This window comes from Dunckerocampus dactyliophorus, chromosome 19, assembly GCF_027744805.1.
Source record: "Dunckerocampus dactyliophorus isolate RoL2022-P2 chromosome 19, RoL_Ddac_1.1, whole genome shotgun sequence".
Taxonomy (NCBI): domain Eukaryota; kingdom Metazoa; phylum Chordata; class Actinopteri; order Syngnathiformes; family Syngnathidae; genus Dunckerocampus; species Dunckerocampus dactyliophorus.
The window spans coordinates 14,720,009-14,734,417 of NC_072837.1; the positions used below are offsets into that span (position 1 = coordinate 14,720,009).

At 45.4% G+C, this 14,409-nt stretch overlaps 1 pseudogene; it reads right to left on the bottom strand.

The window, feature by feature from the left end:
• Nucleotides 1-9,900: 9,900 nt before the first annotated feature.
• On the bottom strand, nucleotides 9,901-13,925 carry LOC129172258 (cytochrome P450 2K1-like; annotated as a pseudogene).
• Nucleotides 13,926-14,409: the final 484 nt, after the last annotated feature.

Here is a 14,409-nt window from a genome sequence, read left to right on the forward strand (position 1 = left end):
GCTTCAGGTATGGGGAATGGTGCCATGTGCACTTTTCCCACCAAAACAGACTTTATTTTCCTAAGATCTCCAAACATAAACTTCCCGTGTCTTAAATGCAAAGTCATTCCTGTCAAAATGTCCATTCCCACTATCCACTCCTTTATGGGAGTGACTACAACGGTATACTTTTTAATGGGCGTTTGTCCGATTTTTGGTGCTAGTGTTATACTTTTACACTACTTTTCCCCCAATTCCCGTTAGGGGCACGATTTTTCCTTTAATTTTGTCCGGATTTCCACTAATCAACGAGCCTCAGCCCCTGTGTCCACCAACGCTGTTACAGTTTGCACAGACTTGTCCCAATATATCTGCACTTGCACATGAGGCCTAATATCACTGGTAGACCAGTTCACCGCATTTTGGACTACCAGGGCTTGACCATCCCCCCTATTCTTCATCCCTGTCACGCCTTCGCCTATCTCTTTTCTCCTTCTTCCTCTGCTTCTTGGTCTGCTTTCTGCTCACGGCAGCAACATACCTTTCTTCCTCTCCCGAATCTGAGGAATCATCATCAGACTGATCCTCCACTCTTGAACGGGGTGGCGCCGTAGGAGGTGGCCTGACCACTTCCTTCAGCATAGCGACCAAGTCTGCCACACCCAGATCCACCCTAGGAGCCATATTACACCTCACTTGTATGCCCTTCTGCCTACACTTCTCCATTAACGCATTCGTTGGGATGCCATCTATTTCCTCTGCTGGTACTCCCGCTTTAATCAAAGCCTTCCACATCTCAGTCCTGGTAGCTCCGCTACCACTCTTCTTCACGAAAGGCTTACGCTCTTCTCGGGTTTGGGGGAGCTTACTTGGCTCAGAAGCCGTCATGCCCCAATCCCCAAGTCCTGCTAACTCCATCAACCTCATTCGCACAGCAGCACACGTCAAGTCTTGTGCTCCTAGCAACACTGTTAACACCGCGGATCTATATTGCGGTGGCGAATCACGTATGATAGCGTCCCGAACCCGCTTAGACACTTCCTTGTCATTAATAAAAGGGTCTGAATCCCGTGACACTGACTCCCTCAAACATAGCCGCGCCATCGGCTGCGCTGCATCCCGCAAGGTATGCCAGGTACCAGTCAACAGCGGCCAGTCCCCAGGCGTGGGGTACACTTCATGGGCAGCCATAGCATACAATAAACACAGTGGCAAACTTTCTCCATCCCCTATCAGCCGTCCCACTATCCTGTATTCTGTATTGACCGACGGGTCGGACGACATTCCAGAAAACCTGACACAATCTCCCGAATCCACAGCTATAGCATCGGCCCCATCGTCAGCCAGACGCAGCAGCCACGTGTCCAACGCCTCTCCTGGTCTTTGTTTATATCTCGACAAAATCAGAGTCACCTCATCTTGTGTAAAGTCCTCCTTAATCAACCGTTGTTCCTGCATCTCAAGCACAGGCTCCATCACAGGCCGCCCGTTTGCTCCTATCACAGGCTGCCCCTGTGCGTCCACCATCTGCCTCATATCTGCTATGCCTTGCACCTGATGTCGTCGTGTAACAGGTTGCATTTTCTTAAATTGCTTTAATGATGGATAAATACTTCGAACCGGGGGCGGATCGGGGAGAGGTCCCAGCCTCTCGTCTGGGTCATCTCCCCTTATGTCCCCATCCCACCCCTCGGGATCCCAATCTTCACTCATCCCGGCCACAAAGGAGCGAACGTGCTTCGCATCAACTTTACGGGATGAACGATTTCGGGCGGCACGAATCAATTGCGACAGGCACATAACGGTCTTATCCATTATGCACTGCATTCGCCTTAACTCTTTTTCCTTATCCTGCAGCTGCTTGGTCTGTTGCGCCGTCTGAGCGTTGGCCTTCGCCACCGCTAGATTACGCTCCTTCCATGCCTCTGCACAGATCCACAAATTCTCCCGTGTTCCCCTCAAGGGTGCCTCCTCGTTATATTCAACCTTGTTCAACATTCGTAACAGCACCTCAGCGCTTGCTACAGGGATATCGCCAGCCCACGGCCCAGGGCGTCCCCCGCGTTGTCGTAAGATGGCGCCTATCCCTTTCACCTCGTCAGGGGCTACCCACCCTGACAACACTTCCTCCATGGTGAGGACATCTGTATTTTTCACTTTTCTTATACAGCACAAAGCCATTCTGCATGCAGCTGAACGTGGATCCTGCCGACAACGCCAAAAATGTTTTAGAATATTTTTAGAGGATCGTGTTCAGTCGGCACACAGAATGACACAGACACATCAAGGTATTTTAGCCTAAACAAGGGCGTATTTATTTAAGCATCAACACACAAGATATATGATTGCAGCGAAAAAGCCTCTTACCTACGCCAACAGGGTGGAGAGCCAACACCCGTGGAAGAGTTCGCATCAATCGGCTGGGCGTTCGATCACAACCCGCAGCAGACTCCGTCTAGGTGTTTTCGCTCTCCCCTCTTTATGCCAGTCTGTTCGTGCGAGCGTGAGAACGGGGTGGCCGGCCCCGAAACTCAGGCATTCGCACACAGAGTTACTGTTTTTAACAAAACAGGCGCCAGGCAACCTAGTTTGGTTATATGAGTGTCCTGTCTTCCTCAGTACGTAACAAGCACCTGGTAGGCAAGGTCAGCAGATAACAATAACAAGATACTTCCCAAACCCATCACCCTTTCTCACATTCGTATCCTGGGAAATGAATGTTCAGAACAACACAAACCCATCACCCTTTCTCACAATGACATATTAAATTATTATTATTTAATGTCATAATAACATTAGTGGTTTATTTGGGCGGTGTATAGTGAGAGTGGTTCCACAAACCAGCCTTTGTGCTCAAGATGCAACTCTACAAAACCTAACATCCGCAATCAGACTTAATTGGTCCCTCCACGGCGGTTATCGACTTACTTTGTCAAGTCCGGCTTTCCACTTTGTGATAAGTTTCCCAGCGGCATTTCCCGTTATACTTTGTCTTTTTCCTGCTCACCTTTTATAGCGGTGCACGCCTTGCATTAAACTTCTGTTCTTTCACCACTGAGTGTCGCTCTCTGCGTTGGGAACCTACCACTGGCCTAGCCGATCCTGACTGGAATGCTAGCATGCGGCGTGTGAATGCGCAAGTTAACGTTGATTATTATTGCACAACTTTAACATATTTTCTTATCCGTTTAAAAAGTAAATACATTGAAGCAACAACTTTTGTTTTTGATGTTATAGTTTCATGAAATTAATCCCACTTATAGATGGATAATGTCATCAGGCAATGCTCTTTAAAAAAAAAATAACAAATTTCCATGACTCCTAAATGGTGACGCCATCTCCGAATTTGTTAAACAGTAAAACGGTGGCACTTTCATAGCCCGTTTTAAACTGAAAGCCTGGACATAACCTGGTCCTGACCAGGCTATGAGCTTAGCCTAAGTTACCATGGTGACAGAGCTGCTTTAAACAAGAGCTACCTTCACTGAACACGCAAGTCTGGCTTTTCACTCAACACACCTCGCTAACCACTAAACTCGCTTTGCAAAAAACCCCCTTGGCCTCAAAAAATGTTGACAATAATGTTGTTTAGCGTCAATTTGTGCCACAATAAACATTTAAAATGCAGCTGCATTGTTTTGTGACTATCGGGCTGTCAAAAATAGCGCGTTAGCAGCAGTAACAAATATATTTCATTCATTACATTACATTTTTTTTTTAGCAATTAACGCACAGCATCATGCCAAGCCATGGCTCTCTATTATGACGACAGACAGCGGCACAGTCACATAGTGTCTGACGAACTCTTATAACTTTATTCTTACCTGAACACATCAACAGCAGTGCAATTCCAACACCATATATGTGTCTCCAAATTCAAACAAACACGTCTCTCGTCCATTCATTGCAACAACACGTCCTCATTGTCACCAGACAGACCGCGAGAAGCGTTCACGAACGCACCGAACATCACAACAACGTCTTTATCATGCGTGTATGGGTGGTCTAAATCAGGAGAAATGCAATGAAAATCAATAAGTGGATATTCTTATCACTCACTTTGTCATTCTTAATGCGGAAGTACAATTTGCTGCATTTAAGTGTGCTCGGAAATCCCAGAAAATTCACTCAAAACATGTGAATTGAACTTAAATGACGTGGTGTCTCTGAACGCCACTCCTCATTGCGTATTAATAACGCAATTGAAAGTCTGATTCAAATAATCTGCTATTAAAGAAACCAGTGTTCGGTAAATAGATTTTCAGACATGTGTGCCATGCTCATTCATGACAACTTTGATGGTTCTTATTTGCCTTATCGTTATTTTTGTTCCAGTGTGTAACACCAGCCCGAGCAAGTAAGGAATGGTAAGCATTTCTCATCTTAAATGCTGTTAGCAAAGAGTCTTTGCTAACACAAGTCTCAAGAATGTAAACACAAAACACGCCTGTATAGTTTTACAATTAGAGATTTACAATGACATAGTTTTATAATACATAGTCTTATGTGCATAAAAAAATCTAAATACATATAAATGATGTGTGAAAGGGATAAATGAACATTTAAGGTTTACCTTCATTGGTTTGGTTTGGTTTAGTTTTATTTGAACATGCATGAAGGTTACAATGGAATACATCTCATGAATCATCCTTTCACAGTTCCACATGTCCAAAAGGAGTTGGTGTCATGAGCTATGTGCTGCTTTGCTGCCCTCTGGTGTTCTCTGTTTGCAGCACATCTGTCGACCCAAGGGAGGAGCTTAAGCACACCTGCGGTTAATCAGGCTGGGACTATTTAAGACCTGCTGTGTTGTTTGTCCTCTCTTGTCCACCCATGCTACCTTGTACTCCTTGCTCTCTGGTCTACCTTGCCCTTCGCCTAGTTGTAAGTATTGTTTTTGCCACCTGCGTGTTTTTCGTACTGCAGTGGGTTTTTTTTGTAGTTCTTGCCTACTAGTTCTTGCAGTAGTGATTTTTTGTTAGCACTTTTGTCTTTTTCCTGTGTGTGCAGCGCTTTCCGTTTTCTAGTTTTTGTGTTAGGTTTTTTCCCGTGGCTAGGCCCGGAGTTTTTGTTGTATTTTTGCGTTGTGGATTTCTTGTACCTTTTTGTTATTTACCCTTCTTTTTTGTTAATACATTTTTGTACACGGACTAATTTGTCTCTCTGCATTCTGAGATCCTACACGCCGCCCGTGACCGTACAAACTGGCCAAAATGGATCCTGCAGAGTTAGACCATTTCCGCTCCGAGCTGACACACCAGGGGCAATTAGTGGGAAGCCACGACAAGACTTTGAGAGACATTATGGAGGCTCTTAACAGGCTGTCTACCAACGTAACCACACTAGATCAGCGACTAGAGCAAACTTTTGCTCCTAGTCTGCAGGGTCAGACCTTGGCTCCCACTAACCCGGACACCGCCATATTGCCACAGTCGGACTATTACCAAGAACCTAGCATTCCGCATCCCGCTCGTTTTCCTGGGGAGTCTAGTTCAGGTGAGCAATTCATACACCAGTGCTCATTAGTGTTTGACCTGCAGCCTCGCACATATTTCACAGACCAAGCCAAGATAGCCTTCATGATGAGCCTGCTTTCAGGAAGAGCAGCCGCTTGGGCGGTCGCCGTCAGCCGAGCTAAACCCACCATTCGCTCATCCCTTCCGGCATTTTTGTGCGAATTTCGTAAAGTTTTTGACTACCCCTTTCGGGGTAGAGAAGCCGGCGGTAAGCTGCTGGACCTCAGGCAAAGGGGTAATTCGGTGGCCGCGTTCTCTATTGCGTTCCGGGTTTTGGCTGCAGAGAGCGGATACGACGATAAGGCACTTCAGGATATATTTCGTAAGGCTCTTCATCCCCGTCTTAAGGACGAACCAGCACTTCGGGATGAGACCACCACCCTAGACAACCTTATTGACTTGGCGATACGCCTGGATAATCGGCTGAGGGAACGGGATCGAGAGCACTCGGAAGAGAGACTCAGCAGGAGATTCAGGCAGGTGCCACGACGATCCCCGCCGGTATCAACAGAGGATGAATTCATGGATACCACAACCGTGGAACCTGCCTCACTGCTCACGGAGTTACCCATGCAGCTCGAAGGACGTCGACTGACGGCGGACGAGCGCATACGTCGCCGTCGACTACAGCTGTGCTTCTACTGCGGTGCAGCCAATCATCGCCTCGCCCGGTGCCCAGCTAGACCTTCACCGCGTTCACCACAGCTTCCCGACGTCGTGAAGGGAAGCACCCCGGAGTCAAGTGACGTCAAAGCCAGTGATCGACCTACAGTATCAACTTGAGTACGACAAGGTGGCGTTGGCTCCACCCAACTGAGACTCCAGGTGCCCGGGATTATCATTGGGGGGGGTAAAAGTATTGTGGTTTCAGCATTTATCGATTCAGGTGCAGACGATTGCTTTCTGGACTCTGCCTTTGTCGACAATAATCAACTTGCTAAGGTTAGTATAGTAGAACCCAAGGTTGTGCACTTGTTAGATGGGCAATTGTTGGCCGAAGAGTCCTTTCGAATTAAGCCATTGACTCTTCGACTCTCGGGGAATCATGAGTTGATTCAGTTTATTATTCCTTCCCAGTCCGCTCGGGTGGTTCTGGGATTGTGGTTCACTTGGCTTAGGTTACACAATCCATCCATTGATTGGCAGAACATGAACATTAAGAGTTGGGGAAACCATTGCTACGCTAATTGTCTCCGATCCGCTGTACCCGAGAGTCCGATAGTTGAACCACGCCAGGAGAAAATTGACCTTGCTAAAGTCCCGACTGTTTATCATGATCTTGCATCTGTGTTTAGTAAAGACGAGGCTCAGAGCCTACCTCCTCATAGACCTTATGACTGTGCCATCAAGCTCACTTCTGATGCTCCATTACCTAGCGCCCGTTCATACAACGTTTCTGGTGCGGAACAAGCCGCCCTACGGGACTATATCACTACCTCCATTAGCGGCAGGTCTCATTCGTCCCTCCTCTTCGCCACTAGGGGCGCGGTTCTTTTTCGTAGAGAAGAAAGATAAGTCTCTCAGACCCTGCATTGATTACCGTCGTCTCAATGAGATCACGGTTAAGTACAGTTACTCGTTGCCTCTAATGGATTCTGCTTTCTCGTCGCTACAGGGCATTTTGAATGTTTAGTTATGCCATTCGGCCTTACCAACGCCCCAGCAGTTTTCCAGAACTTAATTAATGATACTCAGACATGATTAATCAGTCTTGTGTTTTTAGATTTTTTTTTTTTTTTCCCCCCCTAATTCCTTGCAGGACCACATCATCCATGTGCAGCGCGTTCTTCAAAGGCTTCTGGAGAACCACTTTTGTCTTTCCTGTTACCGTGTGTGCAGCGCGTTACGTTTTTGTGTTAGGTTTTTTTTCCCGTGGCTAGGGCCGGAGTTTTTGTTGTATTGTGGATTTCTTGTACTTTTAAAAAAAAAATTTTTTTTTAAATAAATTCCTGTACATGGACTAATTTGTCTCTCTGCATTCTGGGATCCTGCCATCGGCTACACGCCGCCCGTGACAGTAGGAAGAAGCAAAGCTTATTTAATCCTACCCCCCCCATCCATCCGGTGTGTGTGTGTGTGTGTGGGGGGGGGGGGGGGGGGGGGAGAAATTTAAACATGTTTTGTGTTAACATTTTTGGCTTTCTGGAACAGACTAATTGTATTCACATTACTTATGGGAAAATTTGATCTGGTTTGAGTCGGACCGTCTAGAACAGATTGTGAGAAAGGGCAAACTTTGAGCAGTAAAATGTATGTCTGGGTCCCTTGTTAAAGGAAAACTGCACTTGTAGGGATAGTTGGGATTTTTTTGACATCCCCATCAACAGTGACTTAGCCCCCTCCCCCCACTTAGTTGCTGAGGACACTAAAGTAATTATTAAAAGAATTATGTGTTCAGAAGAGTAATACATTTGCGTCACTTGCCTTCTTGAAAAAAATCAGACCTCACAAAGTCACTCTGGATGTACTACACTGTTGATGGGGAGGTCATAGAACTTCATGTAAACAGTGGTTTACTTTCAGTTTGAAAGGTGCTTGAGTTTAAGCATACATTTTGAATTAAGTAGCTGTAAACAAAATAAGCATTGGAATGTACTACTGTCAATGTTCTAATAAAATGGTTAAACATTCTAGAAACGCTCTGTGAATGTTTTTGCATAACATTAGCAACTAACATTCCGACATTGGTGGTTGAGGCGTTAATGACCTCCATGATGTCCCGGAGGGACTTATCGTGGCTCCCCACAAATTGTCCCTGGTGTGCTAGCGCAGATCGAAAATGATCTAACTCTGTGGGATCCATCGTGGCCAGATTGTACTGTCACAGGCGGCGTGTAGCCGATGATTAGGATCCCAAGACGCAGAGAGACAAATGTCTGTGGAACGAAAAAATTATTCACAAGTCCAAAAAGTACAACAAAAACTCCGGGCCTATCCGCGGGAAAAATATAACACAAAAGAATAACTCATAAAACTGCATGCACGGGAATGGCAGGAGACAAGACACGGGGTTAACAAAAACACTGCTGAAAAAACTAGCAGGACAAAAATGCCAACTGAAATAGCTGCTGAAAACCAAGCAGACTCTAAAAGCTACAAAGTGCAAAACAAAAAGCCACTGCTGCAAATCTAGCAAGCAGGGAAGGGTAGACCAGAAAGCAAGGGTACAACGAATTACTGAGAAAATGAGAGCAGGAATTAGGTGTGCATGGGAAGACAATCTGGCTGACGACGGAGCAGGGTATAAGTAGTCCCAGAGGTAATTGACTGCAGGTGTGCATGAGTTCCTCCCATGAGTCAACAGGTGTGCTGCAATAACAGAGGGCAGCAGAGCAGCACCACAGCTCCTGACACAAAGCTTATTTAATTCTACCCCCCATCAATTGCAATACATTTGTTCTCTTCCTGTATTCCAAATGTACTCTTTGCTAGTTTAAAATACATAGGAATATGATAAGGTAATATAAGGTAACACCGTGTGACATGGTGATTAATCATGATTAATTAATTTGAAAACCGTGATTAATCTGATTTTAAAAAATTCATCATTTGACAGCCCTATTTCTGACACATTTAAATTAAAAAGTTTGTTTGTCTAGTCATATTTTTTAAATTGTACTTTGTTAAAAATATTGAAATTTCATCTTGTCTTGTGGACTCAATCTCTTGCATCATCTCGTCTCGTGAGTTGTGGGTCTCATGGCACCCAACTGTGACGTGCAGTCAGGGGAGGCAGGTGAGGCAGAGCCTCATTTGTCATGATGAAAAACAACAAAACGAATAACATAAAAATAAATGTTAATAGTTGTTCATTGAACTGCATAATAAATGCATTATGTGTATGATTCCAATCGTTTTTAACATTTTAATATGTAAAAATCGCTGAGTTTGCTCATTTCCTGATAAAAGACAGGGCAGAAACCTAAGATGAGGCCACCGTGAAAAAAAACTTTATTGGAATACACAAACAGCAGTGCCAGCTAGAGCTAGATTTACAAACAAGTCAAATACAAGATATTTTGATGATCTGCTGAATTTGACTGCCAAAAGGATGATGGATTATGTGTGTGTGTGTGTCTCTACATACTTATACCGCACGTCACTACAGTACAGTACATACGTCACTGAATATGTTTACCTTCCAAATAATTTGTGTTGTACATTTCACAATTCTCACGTCTGCGTCAGGGACCACAAGCGGGCCAGGCTTTCCCAAAAGATAAATCATAATGGAAGCAAACCTTTATTCAGCACAATTTACATGTGTTGCTATATGACTCCATAGCACAATTGTTTTTCTTGACAAACAATTTGAATTTGAAGGTGAATTTGTGTCAGTAATATTCGCGGTTTTGTTAGGAACGGCTATGCCGGGACTTGGATTCCAATATGCAGAGACAGCACAATCGTAACAAAAGAGTTTATTAACAAAGGTTGTCCACAAGTGGGGAAAAACATACAACAAAACTAGAAAGTACAACATAAAACTCCTGGACCTAGTCACAGGGAAAAAGATAAGAGAACTAAGAGTGCTGCGTAAACTAGCAGAGAGAAAAATACAAAAACACAAAAAGCTGCACAAAAAGGTAGGCAGAGTAGAAATGAAAACGCTGCTGAACAATCAAGCAGGATAATAACTCACCACTGCAGGGAAAAACCCAACTGCAGGAGGAACAGGCAAACAAGGTAGTGAAAGACCAGAGAGTAGCAATACGAGGTAACTAGATGCTGGAAAGAGCACGTAGTAGGCGTGGGCTGAGTAACAATCCGGCACTGGACAAGTGTTGGACTGCAGCTTAAGAAGAGCTTCCTTAATTGCCTGCAGGTGTGTCAAATTAGCTCCTCCTGCCGGTACCCGTGTGCTGCAACAGAAAACAGCCAGAGGGCAGCAGAGCAGCACACAGATCATGACAGGTTTTACACATTTATAATTTCAAGAGGAAAACCCTGTGAGATGATTGCACAACACAAAGTGCTCTCAATCTAACCTCGCATGCACGAGACGGCACACAGTTTGTGGGGTGCTGGGCTGAGGGTGGCTCCCACCCGTGAGGTCAGGTCCAGCTGGTCCGGGGGAGGGGTGAAGCGGAAGTGCTGCATGAGTGTGGTGAAGAAGATGAAGAGCTCCATTTTGGCCAGACTTTCTCCCAGGCAGATCCTGCGACCTGGAGGAGGTGGAAAGAGGGGGAGGGGCATGTGAAGGGTGGGTGCCCCCCCACGGACAAGTCACCCACCTGCAGAGAAAGGCATGAAGGCATCTCGCTTGAAAAAGTTCCCATCTTTGTCCAGGAAGTGGGCGGGATGGAAGGAGTGCGGCTTCTCCCACTCATCCTCGTCGTAGAGGACGGACGTGAGGAGAGGATGCACCGTCGTCCCCTGGAGACCAAAACCACTCACATGACATCCATTTGCATCCTTCTAGAATGTCTGATTTCTCCTCGGGCAGACCTTCTTGATGAAGTGACCCTGGAAGGTGACATCCCAACTTGTCCTGTGAGGAAGCGCCATGGGGATGATGTTGCCCACCCTCTGGGTCTCGTGGATGACGGCGTCTGTGAAGGGCAGGTTCTTCCTGTCCTCCACCTGGACCTGTCGATCCCCAATCACCCTGTTCAGCTCCTCACCGACCTGCTCTCAAAGTTTACTTGCAGCTTCGTCAAACAGTAGCTTTTGTTTCCACTACAAAAGCTTGCTTAATGATGTGGTTTTTAATAACAGCTCTATCTGCTGGTCCTGCTTTTTGACTAAGCTAACTCATGTACGAGTGTCTCGTTACCTTGTATCTTTGGGTACTTGGCCGTGAGAAGAAGTCCCCATCTGAGCGTGGTTGAGGTGGTTTCTGTGCCAGCAGCAAACAGGTTGGACACTATCATTAGGTTCAGATTGTGGAAGTGATCCACCTCCCCGGACTCCTGGAAGATCAAGGACCGTCTGTGTTGGTCTTTGTTACTTCTAAAGCACCAAGTAAGACGTCATGTTGTGTTGTGCGACCTCCCCATGCTGCTGGCGAATGAGGAAGGCGTCCACTAGGCCTCTGCTGGCGTGCGGGTTAAGCGTCTCCTTCAGGCCCTGGACCAGCTCCATGGCCTGTTAGCGGTTGCCAGACTGCGGAGCTCCTTTCTCACTGAGTAGAACCACTTGCCTAACCACGGGAATATGTTGTACAACTGTGGAAGAACGAGGATTTGTTTGGAGAAGCTTCTCACAGAAGTCATTTTCTGGCTGTCTGTAAGAAGTGGTGTGCCTCAGGGTTCTGTCTTAGAATCACTCCTATTTATTCTTCATAGGAGAAATTGAGCAATAACCCAAAAAACAAGACTTCTAATCCTGATGTCTCTAAGCACATCTTGTTGGGTTCCTAAGACTTGAACTTAAGGTACAGCAGGTGTCCATGTGTCCCTCAAGGTCCAATCTAGGACGAATGATTGGACACTAATGTAACTCTTCACCTCGTCTTTGAGGGTACCACCCAAGAGATTTTGATCTTGTCCTTCTAAAAGTGTGTTCCAGGCAACTACATGAGACAAATTAAACTTTCTTCCCTCATGTTTGCTTCTGGCAGCGCGGTTGTTGTTTAACTGCTTGTTGTCTCCACAGGACATGTTTAACCCCAGTAAGGTTGCATAGAAAGGAGGACCTGCATGATTGGAGCGCCCACTATCTGGACGATTTTGCTGCTGCGCTGCACCATGGCAACAAAGACGGGGTCGTCGTAGCGGAACCTGCTGCCAAACACAAGAGAGCAGATGATGTTGGACACGGCGTAGTGGATGATCTGGTTGTTGTCGAACGCGTCCCCTGTGACATCCACACCAGAAGACATCAGAAATGGTGGCCAAGCGGAACACAGAGAGGACAAAAAGATGTGTTGTTGTGGTTGTGTACCTTTATGGTTGTTGAAGACCTCCATGAGTTGTTGGCTTTCCTCAATGATCTTGTCCTCACACGCCTTCTTGCCCATTCCAAAGTCTCTCAGGTTGGTCAAAACGAAGCGTCTCATCTCCTTCCACAAGTCTCCGTTGCGCCATATGACCCGTAAAGAGAACACACACAGTGTTTAGGACCGGACCTGTGTGTGTATTTGTGTGTGTGTGTATTTGTGTTCTTACCGTACTCCAGCTTGGACTCCTTGGCGGTGGTCAGAGATTCTCTCTCTCCAAAGTCTTCGCCGTACATGACCAGAGCCTCCTTCACCGTCTTGTAGCCAGCCAGGACCACCACCTTCTTGGGCCCCATGTGGAAGGTGAAGACTGGTCCGTAGTTCTTGGACATCTTAGACCAGGTGAGGCAGAGATTTCAAAATAAAAGTTCCAATATAGTGGAATCTCTAAAGTCAAACAATTTGACCAAACTATGAAATTGGATTTGCCCTCTTGTGTGGCGTCACATGAGAGTTTTAGACCCATGTATTGTTTTAACACTGCTTCACTTCTTTCTACACTTGGAAAATTGTGACAAAACCTTGTGCCTCTAACACCTAATGAAAGGTTTATGATGGCCACAGTTTGACCCTGGAACAAATTATTTCTATTTACATGATTTCTTTTGAGAGAAAATTATTTAAAAATGTGAACAGACCAGATCAACCAGAGGAAAGGACTGTTTGACCTCACCATAGAAGCCACACATTCTTAAAGTCTTTCAAATAAAAGTTATGAGCACTCAGCTCAAAGGCGGACTTTGCTTTTTAGAAGCATCTAAAATGTTTGTTTTGTTAAACGTTTTCCATGGACATCATTGGAAAGACAACAAAAGAGCAGAACCAAACCAAGAGTCCAAAAGTGCAGTGGCATTATCATGGTCTACTGGCTTCCAGAGTCCAAAATAAACAAAATAGAGAATGCGTCACAACGTTCAACGTCTGGGTTAGAAAACACACGACAGTTTGCAGTTTGAGTGACAGTCGGGTTTGCGCTCGCTCACCTCCATGAGGGTCCAATGCAGTCTGCGAAGGTCCAGCTGCAACAGGTTCCCCAGCAAGGGGAGCGGTCTGGGCCCCGGAGGCTCCTGGTGGGACTCTGTGAGCTGAAAGCCGACAAGGAGGCGACATAAACCAGCAGCAGCACCAGCAAAGAACTGAGCACTGAGCTGAGACTCAGCGGGACAAAAACCTCCACGATCTTCATGTCTCCCAACCACAATGTCTTCTTTGTCCTGGCTTGGACCACTGTCTCTGCAGACAACAAGCCCAACCCACAGAGTAGGACTGCCTGTCTGGTATGAGGACACCCACTTGAAACAAAGCAAAACTATGACGTCACTTTGACATTAAAATCAGAGTTCACCATTTTTCAATATGAAATGCACAGTCCAATGGTCTGTTGCTACAGGAATACTGCAACTCTATGGGAGCTGCTACAGGAGGCCTGAACGTGGCCACAAATGATGCAAGCAGTTGTCAAATAAAGCTGTGTGATTATTGGACCACTGTGGCATGTGATATTCAGGAGAAGTTTTGTCATTGACCTACAATTCCTGACATTGTGGAATTCGTTGAGATTCGTTGACATTTTTGGAGATATACAAGATGCCCAAGTCTCAATCTAGGCCAAAGGCAAGAGGCAATAGTTTTGCCACTATTGTTGTGCCTGTTAAATATTTAGAGCCTGGAAACAAAAGGAACTCACCAGTAGAAGTGTGTATGTTAAGTGGAGATGGACATTTGGACATTTGCATTCTTTGGAATGAAAGGACACAAGATGTCTTTTTTTGAAGGAGAACGTGATGTGCTTTGGATGTGTAGGACAAAAATATAATAATATAGAATAATATAATTATATAATTGTTATAATTATATCTGTATATAATATATAATTCACTGAGTGGGTAAATAATTATTACAAGTACATTTTAGAATAACTGTTTGCATTGATGGTTATTGATTGAATTATTGTTGAGTGTCTTAAAATAAGTA